This window comes from Balaenoptera acutorostrata, chromosome 3 (genome assembly GCF_949987535.1).
Source record: "Balaenoptera acutorostrata chromosome 3, mBalAcu1.1, whole genome shotgun sequence".
NCBI classification, from domain to species: Eukaryota; Metazoa; Chordata; class Mammalia; order Artiodactyla; family Balaenopteridae; genus Balaenoptera; species Balaenoptera acutorostrata.
In genome coordinates this window covers 33,585,673-33,613,128 of record NC_080066.1, presented here as the reverse complement: position 1 = coordinate 33,613,128, position 27,456 = coordinate 33,585,673, and the positions used below count along the sequence as shown (strand labels likewise).

Below are 27,456 nucleotides of genomic sequence, written 5' to 3'. Positions count from 1 at the left end.
TAAGAACAGTACACTAATTACAGAATTTTACTAAGTAAGAGATTGATAACTGTGTCTTATGTCTAGGCGTGGGTGACATGGTGCAGAAGCTTATTGGTTTCTGGTCCCAGTTGTTTTTTTTTTTTTTTCCTTTCAGAGATCATTGAAATTCAGTTAATCACATTGCATTTAGTCAGAAGTTAACATGCTTATTTCCTCCACTTGCCTGTCACCTCCTCAAAGGAAGATTTTCTACCAAGCTCATGGTTTACTCCAGTACCTATCACAGTCCCTAGCGCAAAATAAATGGCCAATAAATCCTCGATGAAGGAATGAACCAATGTGTTTGTTGCCCTGGGTGCGTGGTGACCTTGCCGGTTTTTACGTTGGTTGCTATTTGCTGCTGAGATCCTCTCCTTTCAGCAGCATCTCAGGGTTGGATTATTCTATAACACATTTTCTATTACTGCAGTTGCAATGCCTTCCTTGGCCAGTCCATATGTGTGTGTTGCATAATCTGTGCTGTTTGGCTTTGTTAGTACATTTCTTCTTTGCATCTTTGTGGTCATCTTTCCTCCTATGTCCAGGCAGTCTTAGGCCTCCTGCCCTTTAAGGGTGATCTCTAATCCCTGCAAGCCCCTGCCCCAAATATATGTTTATTTATGTGCTTAAAAATAAGTGGAGAGATGTTCAAAATGGCGGAGGACTGAGATGTGGAGATCACCTTCCTCCTCATAAATACATCAAAAATACATCTACATGTGGAACAACTACAGAACAACTACTGAACGCTGGCAGAAGACATCAGACTTCCCAAAAGGCAAGAAAATCCCCACATACCAGGGCAGGGCAAAAGAAAAAACAGACAAAAGAATAGGGACGGGGCCTGCACCAGTGGGAGGGAGCTGTGAAGGAGGAAGAGTTTCCACACACTAGGAAGCCCCTTCTCTGGTGGGGACGGGGTGGGGAGTGGCGGGGGGGGGAGGCTTCGGAGCCACGGAGGAGAGCGCAGCAACAGGGGTGCGGAGGGCAAAGCGGAGAGATTCCCGGACAGAGGATTGGTGCCGACCAGCAGTCACCGACCCGAGAGGCTTGTCTGCTCACCTGCCGGGGCGGGAGGGGGCTGGGAGCTGAGGCTTGGGCTTCGGAGGTCGGATCCCAGGGAGAGAACTTGGGTTGGCTGCATGAACACAGCCTGAAGGGGGCTAGTGCGACACAGCTAGCTGGGAGGGAGTCCGGGAAAAAGTTTGGGACTGCCAGAGAGGCAAGAGACCTTTGTTTCGGCGTGCATGAGGAGAGGGGATTCCTTCCCAGTGTGCCCACAGAAGGCAGAGCACCACCTAAGCAAGCTCCAGAGATGGGCGCATAGTAGAGGGAGATCAGCTCGGTGCTTTGTGACCACCTAGAGGGGTGGGATAGGGAGCGTGGGAGGGAGGAGATATGGGGATATATGTATACATATAGCTGACTCACTTTGTTATACAGCAGAAACTAACACACCATTGTAAAGCAATTATACTCCAATAAAGATGTTAAAAAAAATAAGTGGCAAATTTCTTTTTAAATAATAATTATGTATGTTAGGAAACATACACATAAAAGGAAAAGATGAGATCATTGAAACAGTTAATATCTATAATTTATAATATAATGTACTCAATTTCTATAAAGGAGAGCAATGTGATGGACGTTTTTTGGAAATTTACTATTTTTGAAAACCTTATTTTAACCCCTTTTGAATGATTCAAAAGTCTGGTTCTAATTTCAGTTTATTTTAGTATTTGGTTTTAAGGGCTTCTATAGTTGAAAAAGATGCCTTCCAGAAATAAGCAGATCCACATGGAAGCAGTACTGCACTTACACTAAAATTTGCAGTTCTGTCAGTTTTGCAAATTTTTTAAAAAGTTGAAATTGGGCGAGTAAGTATCCATATTCTTGAGGTGGATTATTCTTGCATATTAATCAGAAGATGCTGCACATTTACTTTGTTAGTAAATGGGTTTAAAACTTATTGAAACTCCTTGAAAGATTTTAAACTGAGTTAGAAAAATTCTGCTTCCAAGTTTTTTAGTTGTGCAGATATGAAAGTGTTTATAGGTGTCAAGCATAGTTTATTGCAACATAATCATATAATGATGAAAATATTTCCAAATAACCGTTTTCAGTATGCTCTCTCCATATCATGTTTCTTTCTGAAAAAAGTTCCTTTCTGTGTCTTAGATGATATATGACTTTTACCCTGAAGATTCAAATGAGATGTATTTGGTGTGGAGGTGTGGAACGCGGGGAGATATTTGCTTAGGTAGCAATTTACTGGTGGCCATTTATAATCATAGAAAATTCAAAATGTTTTGAATACTCACCTTTGTGTAAAAAAATACATGCAAAACTCATCTTTTTTTTTTTTTTAATGTTTATTTATTTATTTATTTGGTTGCACCAGGTCTTAGTCCAAGCAGGCAGTCTCCTTACTTGTCATGTCTGGGCTCCTTAGTTGAGGCTTCTGGGCTCCTTAGTTGCGGCTCGCCAGCTCCTTAGTTGTGGCACATGGGCTCCTTAGTTGTGGCATGCAAGCTCTTAGTTACGGCATGCATGTGGGATCTAGTTCCCTGACCAGGGATCGAGCCCAGGCCCCCTGGAGTGGAAGTGCAGAGTCTTAACCACTGGACTGCCAGGGAAGTCCCAGCAGTGCTTTCTACATGGTATCCAATAGTATATCTTGACAAAAAAGATGTGCCCAGATATTTTTACCCCTAAATTGTTTTATGAGTACTTCATCCATATTTCCATGGCAGGAAGAACAAGTGTTTTCTACATGGTATGCTACTTTTTGGGTTTTTACTATTAAGGAAGAAAAAAGACATAAACATTTAGGATTATATTTAGGGAACATTGTTTAAAATATATTAGTAATTCATGATATTAAATATTACTGAAAACATTATGGAGGTTTGTCTTCATCTTCTGGACCCATAGCTTCCGCTAACCATGATAGCTTCACACTTTTCAATATATATATGAAGAGTGAGGTTCATCATTACTATGATGAGCACAGATCCCTGCTACAAAATATCTTTGTGATCATTTCAAGTTTGGCCACTCACTCCTGGCAAATCTCGCTGTTTTTGTTTTTGTTTTTTAATTTATTTATTTTTTGTTTATTTATTTTTGGCTGCGTTGGGTCTTCATTGCTGCGCCCGGGCTTCCTCTAGTTGCAGAGAGCGGGGGCTACTCTTTGTTGCGGTGCGCGGGCTCCTCATGGGGGTGGCGGCTTCTCTTGTTGCAGAGCACGGGCTCTAGGCACGCGGGCTCTAGAGTGCAGGCTCTAGGCACACGGGCTCTAGAGCGCAGGCTCGGTAGTTGTGGTGCACGGGCTTAGTTTCCCCGCGGCATGTGGGATCTTCCTGGACCAGGGATCGAACCCCTGTCCCCTGCATTGGTAGGCGGATTCTTAACCGCTGCGCTACCAGGGAAGCCCTCACTGTTTTTTTTCCTTGTCATATGGCTGATGAATAGCTTTTACCCGTAGCAGAAGTATATCAGCTATTGTTGCTCGCTTGTGTTTGCATTATTCGAATTATCTTTGTGCTACTGTTTCTTTGCAAGAATCTTTTTAAGCCACTTTTCCATTTTAAGAGGGTTGGTTTAGTAAAAACTACATAATATAACACATAAATCCATGTGCCTGGAAATATTAAAATAACACAGTACGTCTCAGTATGCTGCAAGGAACAAAACACTTCCTTTCACACTATCCAACAGCTATTTTCTGGCTTGCATACTAACTGGACGTGGGGCCTTCTGATGTGCTGGCAGAGTGAGGAGCCGATGTCAGTCTATGTTTTAAGCTTCAGCAAAACTTAATTCCTTGTCTTTTAAAGATAAAAAATAAATATAACTAGAGATTCTAATTTCTTCCCAAGCCTCAGTGGTTCACCTTGCCTACCCCCTGGGGCATGTCACCCTGTTTGGAGACCACTGCTCTAAGAACATGTCCTCCCAGCTGGATGGGTAGAGGGTTTGGTTCTCCGGTCCCTCCACTAAGAGACGGCCTGAGCTGCAGGGCACTGACTTCATCTGCCCCTCGTCTCCTTGGCTCTTGTTGACCGCATGTATGTATCTGACCTCCCATGACCCTTTCATCTCGCTGGTCCCCTGTGTCCCAATACCGGTCTCCTTGTCTTCTGAGTGCTCTTTTGGGGCTGTTCTCTCGCCCACAGTGTTTGAGTACTAGAAGAAATAATTTCTCTAAGTTAGTCCTTGACAAACAGAGTGCCTTAAAGAACCCTGTCACCTAGGAAAGAGCAGATGCCTTTCTTTCGGTTCTTTTCCTCTCAGACTTCGCCTGGCTGACCAGTATCCACTGTTTGGGTGCATCAAAGGACTTCTGAGCCTAGATAAAAGACGAGGAGCACTTTTTAAGTCCCTCAATTCTCTTTGCATTTCATACCTCTGCCCACCCCCCAGTTGCAGCTGTTTTTCTTATGTGTGTCCCGTGAATACCCTACCTATACTTTTTTTTTTTTCACTTGGTCAAGATTTATTTCAAGGCCTGAAAACACTGACTAATCAAAAGTGGCCCTCCTGCAATTTCTTATAATATATAAATACTTAATATAAAACTTAAAAAATTGTAGACGCTATTAACTAACTCCTAAACCACACACTATAGGTTTTTCAAAAACAATAGTTATTTAACAAAATGTAAGGTGGCAATATCAAAGAATTTTCACACTTAATGAGGGTACAATCAGTCGCAGGCTACTCAAAGAAACACAAATCTTTTTTACACCTTCCATGTTTGTTTTTAACTTTGTCTCAGAACCACTGATAATTGAGGCTTATTTCAAGTATAGGATTTCTAACATTAAATTACATTTTCTAAGTATTTCTATAAAGAAGAAATGAAAAAGACACATACTACATTGTTTGTCATAAATTCATACAGCAAAAAGTCAAAACAATCCAACTGAATTTATTCCTGCTTGCTCCTTCTCCAACATTAGATTTAGATGTTTTTCTAAATATTATATAAACAGTTTTGTTAAAATCAGTTCTCTCATTTATGCAGATTAGGGGAAAATGGTTTTATAATGAGTTATCTTTAAAATTACCTTCTAGATAGCACTCTTTAGCCTTAAATTACATTGTGCACACACAACTACAACAGTTTGCATTTGCTCAGGAACATATAATTACATTAAAAACAAATAACTTTGTATTTCATAGTTCAGTTGGCTCTTAAATAGTTTCCCTAGGGGAGAAACAAGTATTTTGTGTTGTTTAAGAAACTGGTATGTATAAATGAACTGCTAGGTGTTCATTTAAACTTTGAGGAAACCTACAGATGAAGTTTTGGGTGTTTTTTCTAAAATGCAAGAGATATGTGCTTAATCACTCTTCATATAGTGAAGGGATGGGATGGCAGATACAGACGCAGATGAAACTCTACATTTTGTAAATGTAGAGTTGGATATTCTAAATGGAAAAACTGACACTGACAATTGTTTACAGAAAACAAAGGCTAAGAAAAATGTTGAAGAATATCTACTCTTAAAGAGAGAAGTGTTATACAACACAAAAATGAGACCTAGAGATTCATAAAACACTCATTTTACTGTTTTAAAAGAAAAACAAAAAAATTAATAGGGAGAGAGTCTAGACCAATTAGAACTGAGGCAGCTGTAACAAAAATGGAACCCAGTACAATGATTTGAGCCCTTAAAGGAAATGACTAATTAAAAAGAAATGTCACAAGTCTTTATGTCTATAATAATATATAAATGCACAAAATATCAAAAATACGAAGTCTGGATTTTTCCCCTTAGGTTTGTAATAAACTGTCAAACCTCTGCTTGATATAGTTACTTTTATAAGCCTTCTGATTAGCAGAGCATGCTACACAGTACATGCATGCTAAAATTTTACCATGAGAATTATAGTTCTCATCTCAAACTAGTGACTTGCCTGTTACCCATATTTATATATATTTCATTTCATCCATTTGCTTTTTTGGGTTTACTGGGCGAATAGCATTTTCCTTACAATATAAGCATCTGATCTCAGGTTTTTCATACTGAGAACATTGAGATTTCAGTTTGAACACATTCTGAAATCCTAAGAGTAGCATACCCCGACCACCCTCTAATAGCTAGCTTGTTTGTATAGGCAGGAGGATTCATCTCTCCATTTTAGATGAATAGATATTTTGTGAAAGATCTTAGAATTGCTTGCCTCATAATTTACTGGGGAAAATCTTATAGAAAGTGGCCTTTAGGGACACTTTTACTTGGAAAATTACAATACTAGTACACATCTTAAGTTAAAAACCACTTAAGACCTTTCGAGTGTACATTTTAATCAGCATATTACATAAAAGAGAATCTTGATTTTTAAAATGAACCTTTTTAGTACTGTAACGTGATGGGTTTAATTGAACAGTTGGAACATAATATGGTAACTACATTGTACTGTTTAATTCACAGCTGTAGGAAAAATGTTTGATTTTAAAAATATATCCAAGATGAGACTGTAGAGTTATGAGCAGTAAAATATTAGAAAACAGTGAATGAATAAATAAGATGCTTTTCCATCAGTGGCCATTCATTATTTTGCTTTTAGGAATCTGGAAGAAATTGTCTTCTTTGAGTTTCAAATGTTCTGGTAAATCTAGTCGTTTCTTAGCTTCCTCAATATCACCTTGAATTACTGAAATAAGTGACTCTAAAGAATCAAAGTTCTTTTCTGGTCTGAGGTAGCCGACGACGGCCACATTGAGAAGTTCCCCATAGAAGTCCTCTTTGAAAGTATGCATGATATGAGTTTCCATGGACTTTTTTGTATTCTTGTAGTATGGGTTCCATCCTATGCTCACCACCATCTTATGGACGTCTCCACTTCCAACACTGACCCAACCATGATAAATGCCAGTGGATACATCAGCTGGAAGATTATCTATTACTTATTCAGGAAAGTTAGCTGTAGGGATGCCCAGCTGCTTGGAGCTGCGACCGAAGCCCCGCACCACCTGGCCGCGGCAGAAGTACTGCAGGTGCCTCATGACGCCGTCAGCTCGGGGTGCGGGCTGCGGTCCAGTCTGCGCGTCCGGCGGAGCTGCCATCGAGGCGGTGCCCGGACCCGCTGGGGGACACGGGCGGGAGCTTCGCAGGCCGGCTGGCGGGGGGAGCGCACAGGGGTACAACGGAACGAGCGTCGCGGACGACACGCCCCGGCGAGACCCTCACGACGCTGACCGAACAGAAGATGCGGGGCTACTCAGAGGCTGCGTCTGGGCTCCGGAACGCCGGCGACCTCGGAAGTCCCTACCTATACTTTTAGTCTTAAAATGATATGTTTAAAAATCATACTTTAGAAGTAAACAATTGTTTCAGTGGCGAATCAGATCCCAAGGAGTTCACTATTAAAAATGGTGAACATTTGGTTTATCACTGAGAAATAATCTCTTTAGGATTGAAATGCAATAAGTGTTTATTTCCTCTCAAGAACAGAGATAACAAGTACTATATTATTCTGAAGATCTGGGTTGGATACTTGTGGACATTGATGCTGGAGAATAGATAGATCCTATAAGTCCTAAATATTTGCTGTTCCTCAAATCTAACAAGAAGATAAGGTAGCCAGTGCTACTCCCTGTAGTAATGCTTAATATTGATATAAGACCCAGCGGACAATGGAGATACCTGTGTGGCGAGCCACCTCCTCCACTCCATCCTCCACGCTTCCATGCGTTATCGTCGTAAAATATATAACTCTACTTATATCACTTGCCTGCTTAACAGCTTTTGATGGTTCTCTGTTGCCCAAAGAATAAGGTGTAAACCCCTGGCTAGCATCTAGGACCCTTTCTAACTTGACTACAACCTCCCTTCATAACTCTCTCTCCCTCTTTCTCTCTCAACGCACACACACACACACACACACCTCATTTCTTCTAGACCAATAATTCTAGTTACATCAGAATCCCATATTCTGGGTAAGAGCTAGATTAGATCATTATACAGTTGGCTATTAGAATGTATCTAGAATAAGAGAGCTGTGTTAACAGCAGGTGGTTCAGGAATGGGAGATCTCAATGAGGCACCAAAATGTTCTCGAAAGTGACTTATCGATTGCCTGCGGATCTTTTTTTTTTTTTTTAATTTATTTATTATTTATTTTTGGGGGCTGCGCGGCGGGCAATGCGGGATCTTAGTTCCCCGACCAGGGATCGAACCCGGGCCTCCTGCTGTGGAAGCGTGGAGTCTTTTTTTTTTAAACATCTTTATTAGAGTATAATTGCTTTATAATGGTGTGTCATTTTCTGCTTTATAACAAAGTGAATCAGTTATACATATACATATGTCCCCATATCTTCCCTCTTGCATCTCCCTCCCTCCCACCCTCCCTATCCCACCCCTCTAGGTGGTCACAAAACACCGAGCTGATCTCTCTGTGCTATGCGGCTGCTTCCCACTAGCTATCTATTTTACGTTTGGTAGTGTATATATGTCCATGCCACTCTCTCACTTTGTCCCAGCTTACCCTTCCCCCTCCCCATATCCTCAAGTCCATTCTCTAGTAGGTCTGCATCTTTATTCCCATCTTGCCCCTAGGTTCTTCTGACCATTTTTTTTTAGATTCCATATATATGTGTTAGCATACAGTATTTGTTTTTCTCTTTCTGACTTACTTCACTCTGTATGACAGACTCTAGGTCCATCCACCTCACTACAAATAACTCAAATTCGTTTCTTTTTATGGCTGAGTAATATTCCATTGTATATATGTGCCACATCTTCTTTATCCATTCATCTGTCGATGGACACTTAGGTTGCTTCCATGTCCTGGTTATTGTAAACAGAGCTGCAATGAACATTTTGGTACATGACTCTTTTTGAATTATGGTTTTCTCAGGGTATATGCCCAGTGGTGGGATTGCTGGGTCGTATGGTAATTCTATTTTTAGTTTTTGAAGGAACCTCCATACTGTTCTCCATTGTGGCTGTATCAATTTACATTCCCACCAACAGTGCAAGAGTGTTCCCTTTTCTCCACACCCTCTCCAGCATTTATTGTTTCTAGATTTTTTGATGATGGCCATTCTGACCGGTGTGAGATGATATCTCATTGTAGTTTTGATTTGCATTTCTCTAATGATTAATGATGTTGAGTATTCAATCATGTGTTTGTTGGCAATCTGTATATATCTTCTTTGGAGAAATGTCTATTTAGGTCTTCTGCCCATTTTTGGATTGGGTTGTTTGTTTTTTTGATATTGAGCTGCATGAGTTGCTTGTATGTTTTGGAGATTAATCCTTTGTCAGTTGCTTCATTTGCAAATATTTTCTCCCATTCTGAGGGTTGTCTTTTCGTCTTGTTTATGATTTCCTTTGCTATGCAAAAGATTTAAGTTTCATTAGGTCCCAATTGTTTATTTTTGTTTTTATTTCCATTTCTCTAGGAGGTGGGTCAAAAAGGATCTTGCTGTGATTTATGTCATAGAGTGTTCTGCTTATGTTTTCCTCTGTTTGATGGTGTATGGCCTTATATTTAGGTCTTTAATCCATTTTGAGTTTATTTTTGTGTATGGTGTTAGGGAGTGTTCTAATTTCACTCTTTTACATGTAGCTGTCCAGTTTTCCCAGCACCACTTATTGAAGAGGCTGTCTTTTCTCCACTGTATATTCTTGCCTCCTTTATCAAAGATAAGGTGACCATATGTGCGTGGGTTTATCTCTGGGCTTTCTATCCTGTTCCATTGATCTATATTTCTGTTTTTGTGACAGTACCATACTGTCTTGATTACTGTAGCTTTGTAGTATAGTCTGAAGTCAGGGAGCCTGCTTCCTCCAGCTCCATTTTTCTTTCTCAAGATTGCTTTGGCTATTTGGGGTCTTTTGTATTTCCATACAAATTGTGAAATTTTTTGTTCTAGTTCTGTGAAAAATGCCATTGGTAGTTTGATAGGGATTGCATTGAATCTGTAGATTGCTTTGGGTAGTATAGTCATTTTCACAATGTTGATTCTTCCAATCTAAGAACATGGTATATCTCTCCATCTATTTCTATCATCTTTAACTTCTTTCGTCAGTGTCTTATAATTTTCTGCATACAGGTCTTTTGTCTCCTTAGGTAGGTTTATTCCTAGATATTTTATTCTTTTTGTTGCAATGGTAAATGGGAGTGTTTCCATAATTTCTCTTTCAGATTTTTCATCGTTAGTGTATAGGAATGCAAGAGATTTCTGTGCATCAATTTTGTATCCTGCTACTCTACCAAATTCATTGATTAGCTCTAGTAGTTTTCTAGTAGCATCTTTAGGATTCTCTATGTATAGTGTCATGTCATCTGCAAACAGTGACTTCTTCTTTTCCAATTTGGATTCCTTTTATTTCTTTTTCTTCTCTGATTGCTGTGGCTAAAACTTCCAAAACTGTGTTGAATAATAGTGGTGAGAGTGGGCAACCCTGTCTTGTTCCTGATCTTAGTGGAAATGGTTTCAGTTTTTCACCATTGAGAATGATGTTGGCTGTGGGTTTGTCATATATGACCTTTATTATGTTGAGGAAAGTTCCCTCTGTGCCTACTTTCTGGAGGGTTTTTATCATAAATGGGTGTTGAATTTTGTCGAAAGCTTTCTCTGCATCTATTGAGATGATCATATGGTTTTTCTCCTTCAGTTAATTAATATGGTGTATCACATTGATTGATTTGCATATATTGAAGAATCCTTGCATTCCTGGGATAAACTCCACTTGATCATGGTGTATGATCCTTTTAATGTGCTGTTGGATTCTGTTTGCTAGTATTTTGTTGAGGATTTTTGCATCTATGTTCATCAGTGATATTGGCCTGTAGTTTTCTTTCTTTGTGACATGTCTGGTTTGGTATCAGAGTGATGGTGGCCTCGTAGAATGAGTTGGGGAGTGTTCCTCCCTCTTCTATATTTTGGAAGAGTTTGAGAAGGATAGGTGTTCGCTCTTCTCTAAAAGTTTGATAGAATTCGCCTGTGAAGCCGTCTGCTCCTGGGCTTTTGTTTGTTGGAAGATGTTTAATCACAGTTTCAATTTCAGTGCTTGTGATTGGTCTGTTCATATTTTCTATTTTTTCCTGGTTCAGTCTCAGAAGGTTGTGCATTTGTAAGAATTTGTCCATTTCTTCCAGGTTGTCCATTTTATTGGCATATAGTTGCTTGTTGTAATCTCTCATGATCCTTTGTATTTCTGCAGTTTCAGTTGTTACTTCTCCTTTTTCATTTCTAATTCTATTGATTTGAGTCTTCTCCCTGTTTTTCTTGATAAGTCTGGCTAATGGTCTATCAATTTTGTTTATCTTCTCAAAGAACCAGCTTTTAGTTTTATTGATCTTTGCTATCGTTTCCTTCATTTCTTTTTCATTTTTTTCTGATCTGATCTTTATGATTTCTTTCCTTCTGCTAATTTTGGAGTTTTTTTGTTCTTCTTTCTCTAATTGCTTTAGGTTTAAGGTTAGGCTGTTTATTTGAGACGTTTCTTGTTTCTTAAGGTAGGCTTGTATAGCTATAAACTTCCCTCTTAGAACTGCTTTTGCTGCATCCCATAGGTTTTGGGTCGTTGTGTTTTCATTGTCATTTGTTTCTAGGTATTTTTTGATTTCCTCTTTGATTTCTTCAGTGATCTCTTGGTTATTAAGTAGTGTGTTGTTTAGCATCCATGTGTTTATTTCTTACAGATTTTTTCCTGTAATTGATATCTAGTCTCATAGTGTTGTTGGAAAAGATACTTGATACGATTTCAGTTTTCTTAAATTTACTGAGGCTTGATTTGTGACCCAAGGTATGATCTGTCCTGGAGAATGTTTCATGAGCACTTGAGAAGAATGTGTATTCTGTTGTTTTTGGATGGAATGTCCTATAAATATCAATTAAGTCCATCTTTTTTAATGTATCATTTAAAGCTTGTGTTTCCTTATTTATTTTCATTTTTTATGATCTGTCCATTGGTGAAAGTGCGGTGTTAAAGTCCCCTACTATGATTGCGTTACTGTCGATTTCCCCTTTTATGGCTGTTAGTATTTGCCTTATGTATTGAGGTGCTCTATGTTGGGTGCATAAATATTTACAATTGTTGTATCTTCCTCTTGGATTGATGCCTTGATCATTATGTAGTGTCCTTCTTTGTCTCTTGTAATAGTCTTTGTTTTAAAGTCTATTTTGTCTGATATGAGAATTGCTACTCCAGCTTTCTTTTGATTTCCATTTGCATGGAATATCTTTTTCCATCCCCTCACTTTTAGTTTGTATGTGTCCCTAGATCTGAAGTGGGCCTCTTGTAGACAGCATTTATACAGGTCTTGTTTTTGTATCCAATCAGCCAGTCTATGTCTTTTGGTTGGAGCATTTAATCCATTTACATTTAAGGTAATTATTGATATGTATGTTCCTATTACCATTTTCTTAATTGTTTTGGGTTTATTATTGTAGGTCTTTTCCTTCTCTTGTATTTCCTGCCTAGAGAAGTTCCTTCAGGATTTGTTGTAAAGCTGGTTTGGTGGTGCTGAATTCTCTTAACTTTTGCTTGTCTGTAAAGCTTTTAATTTCTCCGTCAAATCTGAATGAGATCCTTGCTGGGTAGAGTAATCTTGGTTGTAGGTTTTTCTCTTTCATCACTTTAAATATGTCCTGCTACTCCCTTCTGGCTTGCAGAGTTTCTGCTGAAAGATCAGCTGTTAACCTTATGGGGATTCCCTTATGTGTTACTTGTTGCTTTTCCCTTGCTGCTTTTAATATTTGTTCTTTGTATTTAATTTTTGATAGTTTGATTAATATGTGTCTTGGCATGTTTCTCCTTGGATTTATCCTGTTTGGGACTCTCTGTGCTTCCTGGCCTTGATTAACTATTTCCTTTCCCATATTAGGGAAGTTTTCAACTATAATCTCTTCAAATATTTTCTCAGTCCCTTTCTTTTTCTCTTCTTCTTCTGGGACCCCTATAATTCGAATGTTGGTGCATTTAATGTTGTCATAGAGGTGTCTGAGACTGTCCTCAATTCTTTTCATTCTTTTTTCTTTGTTCTGCTCTGCAGTAGTTATTTTCACTATTTTATCTTCCAGGTCACTTATCCATTCTTCTGCCTCAGTTATTCTGCTATTGATCCCTTCTAGAGAATTTTTAATTTCATTTATTGTGTTGTTCATCACTGTTTGTTTGCTCTTTAGTTCTTCTAGGTCCTTGTTAAACGTTTCTTGTATTTTCTCCATTCTATTTCCAAGATTTTGGATCATCTTTACTATCATTATTCTGAATTCTTTTTCAGGTAGACTGCCTGTTTCCTCTTCATTTGTTAGGTCTGGTGGGTTTTTGCCTTGCTCCTTCATCTGCTGTGTTTCTCTGTCTTCTCATTTTGCTTAACTCACTGTGTTTGGGGTCTCCTTTTTGCAGGCTGCAGGTTCGTAGTTTCTGTTGTTTTTGGTGTCTGTCCCCAGTGGCTAAGGTTGGTTCAGTGGGTTGTGTAGGCTTCCTGGTGGAGGGGACTAGTGCCTGTGTTCTGGTGGATGAGGCTGGATCTTGTCTTTCTGGTGGGCAGGTCCACATCTGGTGGTGTGTTTTGGGGTGTCTGTGGCCTTATGATTTTAGGCAGCCTCTGTGCTAATGGATGGGGTTGTGTTCCTGTCTTGCTAGTTGTTTGGCATAGGGTGTCCTGTACTGTAGCTTACTAGTCCTTGAGTGGAGCTGGGTCTTGGCATTGAGATGGAGATCTCTGGGAGATTTTCGCCATTTGATATTGCGTGAAGCTGGGAGGTCTCTTGTGGACCAGTGTCCTGAACTTGGCTCTCCCACCTCAGTGGCACAGCCCTGACGCCTGGCTGGAGCACCAAGAGCCTGTCCTCCACACAGCTTTCTGTCCTCTATTTCCACACAGGTATTGCAGTCTACTTTGATGTCTGAATGTTGAGTCTGATCAAGGAAGCTGTAAGTTCCACTTGCATGAGTTCTTTGAGCAGTTTCCTTACTCTGTAGCATCAATCCTTGGTGAGACAGGCAGAATCATTCGTCCATGAGCTGGAGATGGCGAAAGGGGGTGCTGGCGTCTCCCACGCTGTCCGCAACTTTGTTGGCAGATCAGCCCCGCCCTGGCGCCCCTGCCTGGGCGGCAGGCTGGGTGCAGCTGCACGCGGTGCCCACCGCTGGGCCCGGACGGCCACTGCCAAGGGGTCAGGAGTGCAAGGTTCCTCGGTCCCGGGGTGCACAGTCCGCTCCTCTGCACTCTGCCTGGTGGGAGACTCGGAGTTCTCTCGCTCCGGATGCAGGGGCGGGGCGCGCGGCTGTCCCCTCCAGATGCGGGGTGCCCTGTTCGCTCCTTCCTCCTCCTGCTCGGGAGGCGCACGTGTGGGTCTGGTCGCGGCCGCCGCCTCTGCGGTTCGCGGGCTGGCGGAGCGTCCCTGCCCCACTGCGGGTGCAGCCGGGGGCTGGGGTGAAGCGAGAGGGATTCCCCTCCGCGAGTTCGGGCTTCCTCACCCAGCGCAGACCCCGGGCTCGGTCCGGTGCCGCCGCCGCGGCTGCGAGAACCACTTCACGGCAGCGCAACCTGTGCCACTGGCTCCGGCTGGAGGAGGCGGTGGCGGCGCGGCTCGCACGGGGACTCGAAGCGTGGACTCTTTACCACTGGACCGCCAGGGAAGTCCCGCCTGGGGGATCTTGTTAGATTGCAGATTCTGATTCAGTAGGTCCACAGTGGGACCTGAAATTCTGCATTTCTAACAAACCTTCAGGTGCTGCTGCTGGTTTGCTGTGCACTCTGAATAGCAAAGCCCTAAGCTTTTTAAAGTGCTGTTCAGGACGGCAGCCGTAGTCACAGGTAGCTCTTTAAATTTACATTGTTTAAAACTGAATAAAATTTAAGATTCACTTCTTTGGTCACACTAGCCACATATCAAGTGCCTACTGTATTGAATAGCACAGGGATAAAACATTTCCAACACCGTAGAATGTTCTGTTAGACAGCACTGTTTTCTAGAGCACTGTTTTTCAGACTGTTTTCTACAGGTCACCTACTAAATCAGAATCTCGAGGGAGAGGGGACTGGAAATTTGCATTGTAAACAAGCACCCCAGTGGGTTCTTATGCATGCTAAAGTTATAGGAAAACTTTTACAGAGATCTAAAGTCTGATGTTTAGAGATAAGTCTAATGTGGGAATAGGTAAATATCAGAGACAGACACGGAGCAAGCAGCTCAGCTTAAATTGGAATGCCCTTCTTGTCAGCCATGGGAAGTATGTCCAGTTGTCCACAGGTGCAATAGGTTTCACCTGGTGGAGCTGACCTCTGACACCAGAGCCATGTAGGGTGGAAGAGGTATAAACCCCTCAAGCCAGGAGTGTTCTGCAGGTGTGCAGCCTGTCCCAGATGTGTTCTCTGATCCCACATGCCTCCTGGTCCACCAGGTGCTAACATCTGGTGAGGACTAGAGGCTGCATTCAGTTTGAGGGATGACTCTCAACCCAGGTTAAGTACAATCCAGAAATAGTTCTCTTCTTTTTCTTTAGATCTTTTGGATCTCCCTTTCCTGTGCAGCAACATATTTTGGGCAGATCCTCTAGTTTTTGGATCACCCTTCAGATATAAAAAGAAGTTCCATTCTCAGGTTTCAAAAAGTTCAGTCCAACCTTATATCAAAAGTTTACTTTCTCATCCAACTCCATGCTTGTTTCTTTCTTCCACTCGTGGGGAAGTGGGGAGAGGTCTCGGTGTGGTATTTCACTTCCCTTGCTCCTTTCTTCTGGCTCAGAAAGTTCTGACAATGGAGGAAAAGGACAAAGCTCACCTGAGTGGGCGCTGGCGTAACCTGGCCGTCAGTGCCTTCTGCATGCCAGATGCCCACTTACGGGCTATCTTTCATAGAGGCACTTTGTGAGAACCTCTGCTGGGACTGCGTGCACCGAACCACTCTCCCGCTCACCTCAGGTAGCCTCCTCCCGGCCCCTGCCCTCCAGAGGCACAGGGAGGGCAAGGAAAATGACACAGCATTCTCTATACCTGCAGAGTCCCTTATTTCAAAGAATCATCTTAACCTCTTATCTTTTCTAATACAACCTGGAGATGGATGATTGTGGTGGCTAGTTGAAGAACCATGCTGGCTACCTTTTACCTGCTGGTAAAGCCGGCACGGGTATGTGTGTTGGACACCTCTTGTGCTGCTCCTACGTCCTCTGGGGCTGCTTTTTTCTCCAGCCATGGCTGCAGCAAACTGGCTGCCTACAGGTGAAGACAGCATCTCTCCTCACCTGCAGGGCTTCCCACCCTGGAATGTCATGTCTGACTAAGACCCTTGCAAGAGCCCTCTCAGTCATCCTGGCACATGTGCACACCTGGCAGTGCGGGGAAGTCAGCATCCCAAGGGGCAGTGCTTGACCAGTGCAGGTCAGGAGCCCGTGGATGAATTCTCTCCACTTCTAACCTTTGGGCAGACAATTCTGAGTTCTCTTCTGCATTGCTCCTCCGAGGATCACCAGGCTAGTAGCGTTGAACTTCCGTGACCTTTCTCTGCTTCCTCTTCTCAGTCCCCCCTTCTTGTTTCTCGGGCCACTTCCCCAAATATACTTCTGCATGCATTTCCTTGTCCCAGGATCTGCTTTTCAGGGGACCAGGCTAAAACAACATGTCCATCACTTCTCTTTAGAATGTGTAGATACCTGTCACCATTGTCCCTGCCTTGGAGACTGCAGAAATTCCAGGGACAAGGAAAAGCCCCATGGAACAACATTTTACACATGGTAATTGTACATGGAGAGCTGACAGGCACAGACTGATCACCGAAGCGGAACTCCATGGTGGTTAGCAGTCTGCACGGCATTCCTGTTGATAGAAGTTCATGTTCTTGTTCTCGTTTTTGAATGGGGGTGATGTACAGTGGACAGATAAACCTTGATTTAGTTGTTGAAGAGAGCTCTCCAAAGGCAGGAGGTAAATTGGAGTCTACTGTCTGAGGTTACTTTGTGTCTGACTATATCAGCTATGGTCCTTTACTTCAAGCAGAGACCGAACTTAAGTAAGAGAAAAAGAGATATTGGAAGGAGCAGTGGGTGCTGTGATGAGCTGCCTGATCCCCCTTTAGGACTGAAATATGCTTTCCTCCAGCTGCCAGAATGTTGGCTGCTGGCAGCTCAGAGCTGAGGCCCTCGCCTGTAATTGCTCTTGGCTAAACAAAGTCATCTTTCCCAAGGTTAGCGCCCCTTCTCGGTGACAGCCCATACCCAGTGTCTGGTCATTGTAGAGGTACGAAGTCCTGGCTCCTTGCTTCAAGGCAGGCCGCCACTGAAGGGCCAGCCCAGCTGCAGCTCCCATGGGACTGGCTGAAGCCTGTGTGCTGTGCACAGCTGCGTTGCAGTTCCAGTTCTCTCCCTGCCCGGTTCTGTTTCTTTCCCTCCCTCAAAGCCTTAGAGCATTCCTCAGTAAACTTCCTGCACACCAATCTCCAGCTCACTTTGTTTCCTGGGAAATCTGATACTGGGAGTTCACAGAACTGAAGGAAAAACTAAATGCACGAAGGACAGAAAACAGGGCAGCCCTGGGGATCCTAGTGGCAGAAACTTGTAAATCCTTTAGAGGGATGTCAGGGCATCTCTGCTCAATATTCAGATTCCTGGGAGGGAATATATGATGGGCTTGTTAAGGTCAGGAAGAAGGGCCCTGTGATTGCAGCCCCATCAGAACTACATGGAGCAGCAGACAAGAAAGAAACACGGTCAGTGTCTTCTGGACCGTGGTCTCTGGAGTTTCCTTGGAGGGAGAAGCTGAATATGTTGGCCGAGGACTGGACCTCTAAGCAGAGGGTGCCATGGCTCACAGGTTGCCGAAGAACAGGGTGGCCCCTGACCCTGGGGCAGGAGCAAGTGGAAATAGAACCCTGGAAATTTTACCCGAAGTCCATCAGGGTGCGTCACCGAAACGGGAGACAGGTTTGCTGACTGGTTCTTGCTTGCTGGGTTGCTTCTTATAGGAGGCACATGTCCCGCAGGTGGACTGAGACTCCTGGGAGTTCTGCCAGGTTTGGTGGAGGGACCCTACCTCTGGGGGATGCATATGTAGCAGGCTTTTAAGGAGTGCTTTCTATGTACCAGGAACCACCAAACATTAACTTTCTTCTCCCTCTTGAGTTCAGAACCAGCTGAGGGACAGACACAGGGCTCAGACAGAGGGTAAGTCAAGTATCAGCTTTGTTTTTTTTAATTTTTATTGGAGTATAGTTGATTTACAATGTTGCGTTAGTTTCAGGTATATAGCAAAGTGAATCAATTATACATATACATGTATCCACTCTTCTTTTTTCTTTTTTTTTCTTTTAAAGATTCTTTTCCCATGTAGGCCATTACAGAGTATTGAGTAGAGTCCCCTGTGCTATACAGCAGGTTATTATTAGTTATCTATTTTATATATATTAGTGTGTATATGTCAGTTCCAGTCTCCCAATTTATCCACACCTCCCACACCCCCATTATCGTCTGGTAACTGTAAGTTTGTTTTCTACATCTGTGACTCAGCTTTTTTTTTTTTTTTAATTATTTACTTATTTAATTTTATTTATTTATTTATTTATTGGCTGTGTTGGGTCTTCGTTTTTCTGTGCGAGGGCTTTTCTCTATTTGCGGCAAGCGGGGGCCACCCGTCATCGCGGTGCACGGGCCTCTCTTGTTGCGGAGCACAGGCTCCAGACGCGCAGGCTCAGTCGTTGTGGCTCACGGGCCCAGTTGCTCCGCGGTATGTGGGATCTTCCCAGACCAGGGCTCGAACCTGTGTCCCCTGCATTGGCAGGCAGATTCTCAACCACTGCGCCACCAGGGAAGCCCCTGTGACTCAGCTTTGTTAATAGTGGGTGGAGGATGTGGCTTAGCTGTAGGGCTTCCTGAGACTTGGCTCCTGCTTGGCTCCTGCTCCTGCACTCATCCTCAGCCAGTCATGAGTACAACTGGCCAGACACACACAGGCCTTCCTAGCAGGGGCAAGAGCTCAGCGTGTGGCAGAGAGCACTTTTTCTATGGGGAGACAGGTCCAAAACAAAGAAACCAGGGAAGGCTGAATCCATCAAACTCACAGGTCCTTCTGTGAATCCTAGCAGCCAGTGGGGGGGAGGAGGAAGGGAGAGAGGGCAGGAGTATTACTCTGGCTGAAGTCTCCCACCAGAGCCAGGGACACGGAAGTGCAGGACAGCTACTCCCCGTGTATATACATACACTAACATATTCAGGTCCCTGTCACTCTAGGAGGTAGGACTATGCCCAATTCACAGAAGAGGAAACTGAGACCAGGATCATATTCCAAATAAGCAGAGGCTCAGGATTTGAACCAAGTCTTCCCTGATTTTAAAGCCCATGTTCTTTTCACCACCCCGTGCCTCCATCTTCATTTAGAATGCTGGAGAAAGGAAGTACTCCTCGTTCTCTTCCTGAACGCTTACAGGGAGCTCTCCTGGGTCCTGGGGCCACCAGCTCAGTTTGGGCTTGGTTGCTTGAGTTCCCTCAAGTACTTGAGTCCACGAAGTTGGGCATGTGGCAGATTGGAAGAGACAGTCACCTGGCATAAATGGGAAGACTGGGAGAGGGGTCCCTTCATGTGGAGCTGGACTTTGGTCCCCCCTTCAGGACCTATGCCTGGGGGCCAGGCCAGGCTGTCATCATAAGGCCAAAAAGGTGGCTATAGTGGTCTCACCGGGCCTCCCACTGGGGAGCCCTGAGCCCTGTGAGGGCAGCTGCTCTAGCTTAGCCCCTCCAGTTTGGGTCTGTAGAAATCAGTTCCTAAAATCAGCTTTTTCCAGGACTGGGCCAGCTGGGGTTTCTCTGTGAGCGCAGATATGCCTTTTTGTTTTGTTCATTTGTTTGTTTTTGCTTTTTTCTGTTTTTTTGGCTGTGCCGCATGGCATGTGGGATCTTAGTTCCCCCACTAGGGATCGAACCTGTGCCCCCTGCAGTGGAAGCGTGGAGCCTTAACCACCGGACCGCCAGGGAAGTCCTACAGAAATGCCCTTTTGGTTTACTTCTCTCTGATCACAAAGTGCCAGCACTCAACCAGTCCTCAGTGGGCTACTTCCCGCAAATCTGGGTTTTCTCTCGATTTCCTTAGAAGCCTTTCTGTCATCCACCAAGTGGTTATGTTTCTTGCTTTCCAGTCTCTCTATAGATGGTCCAACCATTACACATCTGCATTCCCTCCCCTTATCTTTCTCTCCTTCCTTCCCATCTCCCTCCCCTCTCATCCCTTTGCTCCCTCTCTTTCCTTCTCTCTCTCCTTCTTTCTTTGTCTCCCTCCAAATCCGTCTCCCATCTCTATGTCTCTCCCTTCCCCTCTCTTCTTCCCCAACACCCTCACTTTGAACCCTAGGGGGACGGGGCTTTCTGCAAAGGAAGGGTCCTTGTCACATGATTATGAGACCTCCAATGTTATCTAGCAGAAAGCAGTACCCTGGGTATGTTCTGCTAGGGACTAAGGGACCATAAAGGAGTCCTGAATATGATGGAAAATCACTGGAAGGTGCTGGATTTGGGGCAGATGCTGCAGGGGTGAAGGTGGGTATCCGTGCCCCCAGAATGAGAGAGCAGGTGACAAAAGGAGAGGGGAAGGGTTCCATACCTCATTTTATCCTCTTGATAGTTTTGCCCAGACCTAGTCCTGCCAGTGTTATTATCACCTGTAAATGCATTGATTTCTACCATCGAATGCATCCATTTTTTAATTAAGGCTTAGATAAAGTTTAAAAAAAAAATCCCACCCACATCAGGCACCAGAAGGGAAATTTCAGAGAATGAGATGATCAGATTTCTAAGTTTATTGAAACACCTATAGATAACTGCATGACTGCTCATGCCATTTTAAGAAACCAAGTGCGGCTAGGCGAGCCACTTAATAACGTGGGAATTGTCGGCGGTGCGGATTGTGGACAGAGGATGAGCTCACCCTGGGCAGCAGGCGTTGGCTGTTGCGGAAGTGAACACTGTGGCACGCTGCAGGCCAGCTGCACAGGGTCACGCTGCAGATGGAGCCTCACAGCTTCTTAGGACCTGCCACCGTGCAGCCAGCCACCCTGCAGGCAAAGTGTCCAGGTCTGTCCAAGAGCAGTAGAACCCAACCTCACCCCGTCCGGTGTCAACCCACACCCTGGAGCTCACTCTTGGATTAGCGATAGGTCTTCAGAGGCATTTAATCCTTACCACAATCCTGAGATACATATTATTACCCCTATTTTCCAGGTGAAGAAAATTGGTGAGCACAGGAGGGAGGGAACTTAAATACAGAACCACAGGATGAAGCAGCAGAGCTAGGGCTGTAGCCCGGGTTTTCCAAGTCCTGGTCATGTGCACCTTTAGCTCTATCAGGCTACCTCCCCACCAAAAACAGTCTAGATGGGGAGCAGTTAAAGGAGCCATCTTTTGGCTTCCGTGGTAAGTGTGTGAGAGTTGGTAGGTGAAAGGGGCATGTGGAACATAGGAGTTACGAGTATAGACTCTAAAATCAAGCTCTGTGGGTTCAAATCCTGGCTCCCCCACTTAGGAGCTGTGTGACCTTGTATAAGGTACTTAACTTCTCTGTGCCTCTTTATAAAATGGGGAATGATAATAATATCTGCCTTGTAGGTTTGTGGTAAAGGTTAAAAAGATAATGGATAAAGCATTGAATACAGTGCCTGGCACACAGTAAGTTGGGTAAATGGTATATATAGCTTGAGCCCACTTTTAGAATCCGAGGAAGTCTGTGAAAGTGCCTTGTATAGTGCCTGTCTCATCTAGGTGATCAGGAATTTCCAATCCCTCCCTGCCATCTTTCCTCTGGTTTTGAGTCCTTATAGGCCCTCCCTGCAGTGGACTAGGATGCTGCAGGTACCGGGTTAGAAGAACTGCATCTCAGAATTGACCCCTGACTATGCAGTACTCTAACTGTGACCCTGCAACTGGCCTGGGCCTCGTTTCCTCAGCTATAACATAAAGGGATAAGGACATAGCTAGGTTTGAGCAAGTGTGTTTTGTGAACTTCTACATCAGAATCACCTCAGTGGATTGTTGAAAATGCACATTCGTGGGCCTTTCTCCACGTTGACCAAATCAGAATCTCTGATGGTGGGGCTCTAGAACCTACATATGTAAAAAGCACTCCCCGCTCTGTGTCCTGGCCCAGCTCTCAGGGATTCTGATGTAATTGGTCATTAATAAAATAATGAAAGTAAATAATAAAATACATTAATAAATTAAAATTTAATTTAATTTTTATCTCTGGTTTTTGTACAGATTTTTTGTTTGTTTTTGGTTTTTAGCAGTTTTACTGGATGAGCCCAGATATGGTTTTCTTTGTACTTATTCTGTTTGAGGTTCATAACACTTCTTTCATCTATGGTTTGATGTCTTTGGTCAGTTTTGGAAAATTCTCAGTCATTATCTCTGTCAAATTGCTTCTGTTCATTTGCTCTTTCCTCTCCAAGACTCCAGTTACATGTGTGTTGGACCTATTTGCCATGTCCCATTTTGTCTTATATACTTGCCTCCCCATCCCCGTTCAATATTTTCCATCTATTTTTTTCTCTCCATTCTTTCAATCCAGATATTCTCTAGTGACCTTTGAAGTCTCTAATCCTTTCTTCAGCTGTGCCTAATTTACTATTATACTCATCTATGGAGTTCTTAGTTTTAGTTATTATATTTTCAGTTCTAGAATTTTTATTTGATTTTTAAAAATACATTTTAATCCTTTACTAATATTTTCCACCTTGTCCTTCATTTTCTTTTCTTTCTTTTTTTTTTTTTTGCTTTATTTATTAGGATTGCAAAATGGTTACATTCTATCCTATTCTCTATCATTCTATCTTCATTTATTATTAGCTGGAAAACATCTAAAAGGTGCAACTTCCACTCATCAGCTATTTGATTAATTGAGGTGTAGATTTTACAAGAGAGGCAGGATAAATGCTTCAGTCAAACTTACAGATTGGAACTCCTTATTAATCCTTATTGTGATGACTAATACTTTTTAAAATTAATTTTTATTGGAGTATAGTTGCTTTACAATATTGTGTTAGTTTCTGCTGTACAGCAAAGTGAATCAGCCATATATATATATATCCCCTCTTTTTTGGATTTCCTTATGTCCTTCATTTTCTTGGACATATTACTCACAGTTATCTTGAAAGTCTATCTGATAATTCCAATATTGGCACCTCCTTGGATCTCTTTCTATGTCTATGTTTTCTCTTGGTTTTTGGCCCTTCGCATCTCCTAGGATGCTTTGTAATTTGGTTATTGAATGTCAGATATTGTGTATGAAAAATTGTGAGATAATTTGAGACTCTGAGAGGATCTACTTTTGCTTTTGGAAGTTAAGGGAGTGGCAGATCATCATAATCCAGTCTGGGTTGAGCAGATTTGAAACTAGGCTTTAGTCTTTGTGAAAAAGGCTCTGTTTCTGGTTAGTCCTTATTCCTAGGTTTCAGATTCTAGCTGAAATCTTGGGGTGTGTACCAGGATACCCCGTCTTGCCCTGAGCCCCCATTTTTCTCCCCCAGTTCGACACGGGTTCGAGCCCTGGTCTGGGAAGATCCCACATGCCACAGAGCAACTAGGCCCGTGAGCCACAACTACTGAGCCTGCGCGTCTGGAGCCTGTGCTCCGCAACAAGAGAGGCCGCGACAGTGAGAGGCCCGCGCACCGCGATGAAGAGTGGCCCCCGCTTGCCGCAACTGGAGAAAGCCCTCGCACAGAAACGAAGACCCTACACACCCAAAAATAAATAAATTTAAAAAAAAAACAACACCATTTAGCTTCACACCCTGTTGGCCTCTGGTTTCTACTTTGTTTCTCCTTGGCTTGGCTTCTTCACTGATCAGTTTCTACAAAGCACAGCTTCTCAGCTTTTAGGTTTTTCTGAAGAATCAGCAAATGCTTCAAGGCCAAACGCTGTGCCCAATGTCAGGTTCACCTCCTGTGATTTCCTTCTCTGAGGTCTCAGTGCCTTGAGATCTCGCCACATTTGCTAGCTCTCTGTTGTTTTTTAAACAGAATTTTTAAAAAGCGTAATTTTGTTCACAGTTTCTGTTTGTTTGCAGTAGAAATGTTGATCTGTATAAGTTAGTGTGCCATAGAAGGAAACTCCGTGGTATTGTTTGTCTGATCTTCTCGGGGGTTTTAGTGTGAGAAGCACTGGACAGAATCAACTCCTTGCTAGATCATAAGAACCACCTGAGGCCCTCGTTTAAAAGTCTCATTTCCTGGTCCTAAATTAGGCATACTGAATCACAGTCTCCAGGGAAAAAGACTGGTAATTTGTAGTTCTAACAAGTACTTCTAACAAAGGCACAATTTGGAAACACTGAACAAGTGACTCTAGGGTCCTGAGCACTTTCCGATTGTATTCTGCTTGCCTAAGCTTATTCCAGTTACCGCAGTGACCCTACCTACCTACCAATAAGCCCTGTGTATACTGGTGAGAAAGAGCCTGGCAGAGAGGGCAGAGTGCTGCCTTTTTACTACCCCTTCCCAATTTCTTTTGCATTCTGCACCTTCAAGAGTGGGAGCTTCCTTTTGCTGAATTATTTCCAATTTCTTCCTTAGACGTTTTAATCAGAGATGAAAAATGACTGGTCTTTTGCCAGCATTTCAGTCTAAGAGGAAGTTATTTGCCTCGTAGAAGTCCATTAATTTGCAGTGGCTTTAGCGCAGAAGGCAGTGTGATAATGTAGAAAGGGACCTGCAATCTGGGGATCAGGGATGAGCCCAGGGTACTTTGGTGGCCTAGGAGTTGCGGGTGTCCCCTGCCACCTCCTCTCCTCCCTGCATTAATGTAAGCTCCCTTTGCCTGCTTGACTATATCTGTTTGTCATCCTCCAATTGCCAGTCGTAGGACTAGAGTACAGTGCTGAACTTCACCACTGACATCCTTCTTAACCCTTGCTGGCTCCCCTGCCATCTCCTTGCTGATTCCCTGCCGTTCTGCTGAGTCGCCCAAAACATTTTCCTGCATTAACGTCTTCCCCTTGTTTTCTCTACCTTATCTCCTTTTTCTCTCCTTCTTCCCTTCTCTCCTCCTTCTCCTCACACCACTCCCCCTCTTCTTCCTTCTCCCTATTCCAGAATCAGAACAGGGGCTGTAGTATCCTCTCGTGTACCTTCCCTCTATCATTCCTCACCACAGCTCTCTCCAGAACCACCTCTCAGCAGATGAGAGCTCAGACAGGATAAAGTTGTCAAATTCCTTTTCTCTGGACTGTATGGTAAGACCAGTTTCCCTAGTTCTGTCTGGCTCAGGAGGACACGTCCCACTTTGGAGGTCTCTCACTGTCCTAATGCATGGACTGCACAGTAAATGCTACCCACATCAATAAGAAAATAAGGAAATATGCCCAGTGGAAAAAGGGAAAAGGACATGAAAAGGTAATTCATAAAAGAAGAGATACACCATCAACAGATGAATGGATAAAGAAGATGTGGCTCATATATACATGGAATATTACTCAGCCATAAAAAGAAACGAAATTGAGTTATTTGTAGTTAGGTGGATGGACCTAGAGTCTGTCATACAGAGTGAAGTAAGTCAGAAAGAGAAAAACAAATACCATACGCTAACACATATATATGGAATCTAAAAAAAAAAAAAGGTTCTGAAGAACCTAGGGGCAGGACAGGAATAAAGACGCAGATGTAGAGAATGGACTTGAGGACACGGGGAGAGGGAAGTGTAAGCTGGGACGAAGTGAGAGAGTGGCATGGACATATATACACTACCAAACGTAAAATAGATAGCTAGTGGGAAGCAGCCGCATAGCACAGGGAGATCAGCTCGGTGCTTTGTGTCCACCTAGAGGGGTGGGATAGGGAGGGTGGGAGGGAGACACAAGAGGGAGGAGATATGGGGATATATGTATATGTAGATCTGATTCACTTTGTTATAAAGCAGAAACTAACACACCATTATAAAGCAATTATACTCCAATAAAGATGTTAAAAAAATAATTAAACAATGAAACACAAATAGCCACAAATATGTGAGAAATATTTAATTTCATATATCATCGTAGAGCTCCAAGTCAAACCATGGGAGTGGTAAAAACTAATCAGAACAATGATAGTGAGTTTTGGCTCTGATGCAGGGAAACAGACACTCTTATATACTGCTGTGAGCATATAAGTTTTTAAGTCTTTCTGGAAAGCAATTTGGCAAAATGTAACAGATATCTTATAATTTTCCATGACTTTTGACCCTGTATTTTTACTTTCAGGAATTTATCCCAGTGAAATAATGTAAGCTATTTGCCCAGAGTTATAACAAATTTGTTCAGCATGGGGCTGTTTTCAGAGCGATAACTTGTGTTATCTGGTGAAATATAGCCACACAACGATGAGGGACTGGCACATTTATACCAATGATACACTGCATAGCCGTTAAAAATATTGTTGATGAATGTTTAAAGAGGGGGAATGTTCAAGTTCTCAGGTTTAAAAAAAAACAGGTTACAAAGCAATATGTCACAATAATTGCATTTTGTGGGGGAAAAAAACAGCAATTGCATTTTGTAGGAAAAAAAATCAATGGAAGAATATATACTAAAATGTTAATATGGCTATATCTCTGTTTGTTTTATCATACACAAAAATCAAAGAAGCATGAGTTATTAAAAACAATAGAAAGAAAGCAGTAATACTGATCACTAGAGTGTAGGAAGAGTGGCTTGCATTCTAGTCCTGAATTTGCCTCCTGTGCTTTGAGAGGCTTAGAGCAGGTCACCTTTGTTCTTTGAGGGGCAGTTTCCTTATACGTAAAATAGAGGTGGCCCTTGCTCCATGTAATAGCATTCATATGTGTTTAGGACTTTCCTGATTACAGATCCTTTTTTTAATCCATTGTTTGATATTTTTTCCTCACAACTGTATCTTGCAGGATTGATCAAAGGAGATCAACAATTTGTAGGCCATTGGCTATTTTATTATCAGTTGATAAATGAGAAATCCATCATAATTTTATGTGCTGTATTGCAAAGAAAGGCTTCCTAAAGGTCACGAAGGGCAAGGCTTTGAAGGAACTAGAATGGCCTGGTGTGGTAGCCGAGTTAAAGCTGGGCAGGATCTGGGTGGCAGACGGTCCACACTGTTTGGGTCTGTGGTCAGTTACTAGTTGAGGATGGAGAGGCTGGTAGCAAGCCATGGCCAGGACTGGAGCAGGCCAAAGAGAAGTGTTGGAAAAACCAGAAAATGATGACGGAGAAAGCTCCTCAAGGTGCAGGGATTGACCCAGGAAAGGTGGTTTCACTGTAGGTCCAGCTCAGGGTCCAGATATAGGACTTGAAGACCCTAAGAGTTGGAGCCAGCCCAGCAGGACCCAACTGGGCAGAGTAGAGACTGGAGAATTTTTTTTTTTAATTAATTAATTAATTTATTTATTTTTGGCTGTGTTGGGTCTTCGTTTCTGTGTGAGGGCTTTCTAGTTGCGGCAAGTGGGGGCCACTCTTCATCACGGTGCGCGGGCCTCTCA

At 42.9% G+C, this 27,456-nt stretch overlaps 1 protein-coding gene and 1 pseudogene across 3 annotated transcripts in view; one reads left to right on the top strand and one right to left on the bottom strand.

Moving 5' to 3' along the window:
- The window catches only part of MTHFS (methenyltetrahydrofolate synthetase), a 301,335-nt gene that overhangs the window by 55,749 nt on the left and 218,130 nt on the right, over positions 1-27,456 (top strand). The gene's annotated exons all lie outside the window — the stretch shown is intronic.
- On the bottom strand, positions 6,572-7,105 carry LOC102998318 (riboflavin kinase-like; annotated as a pseudogene).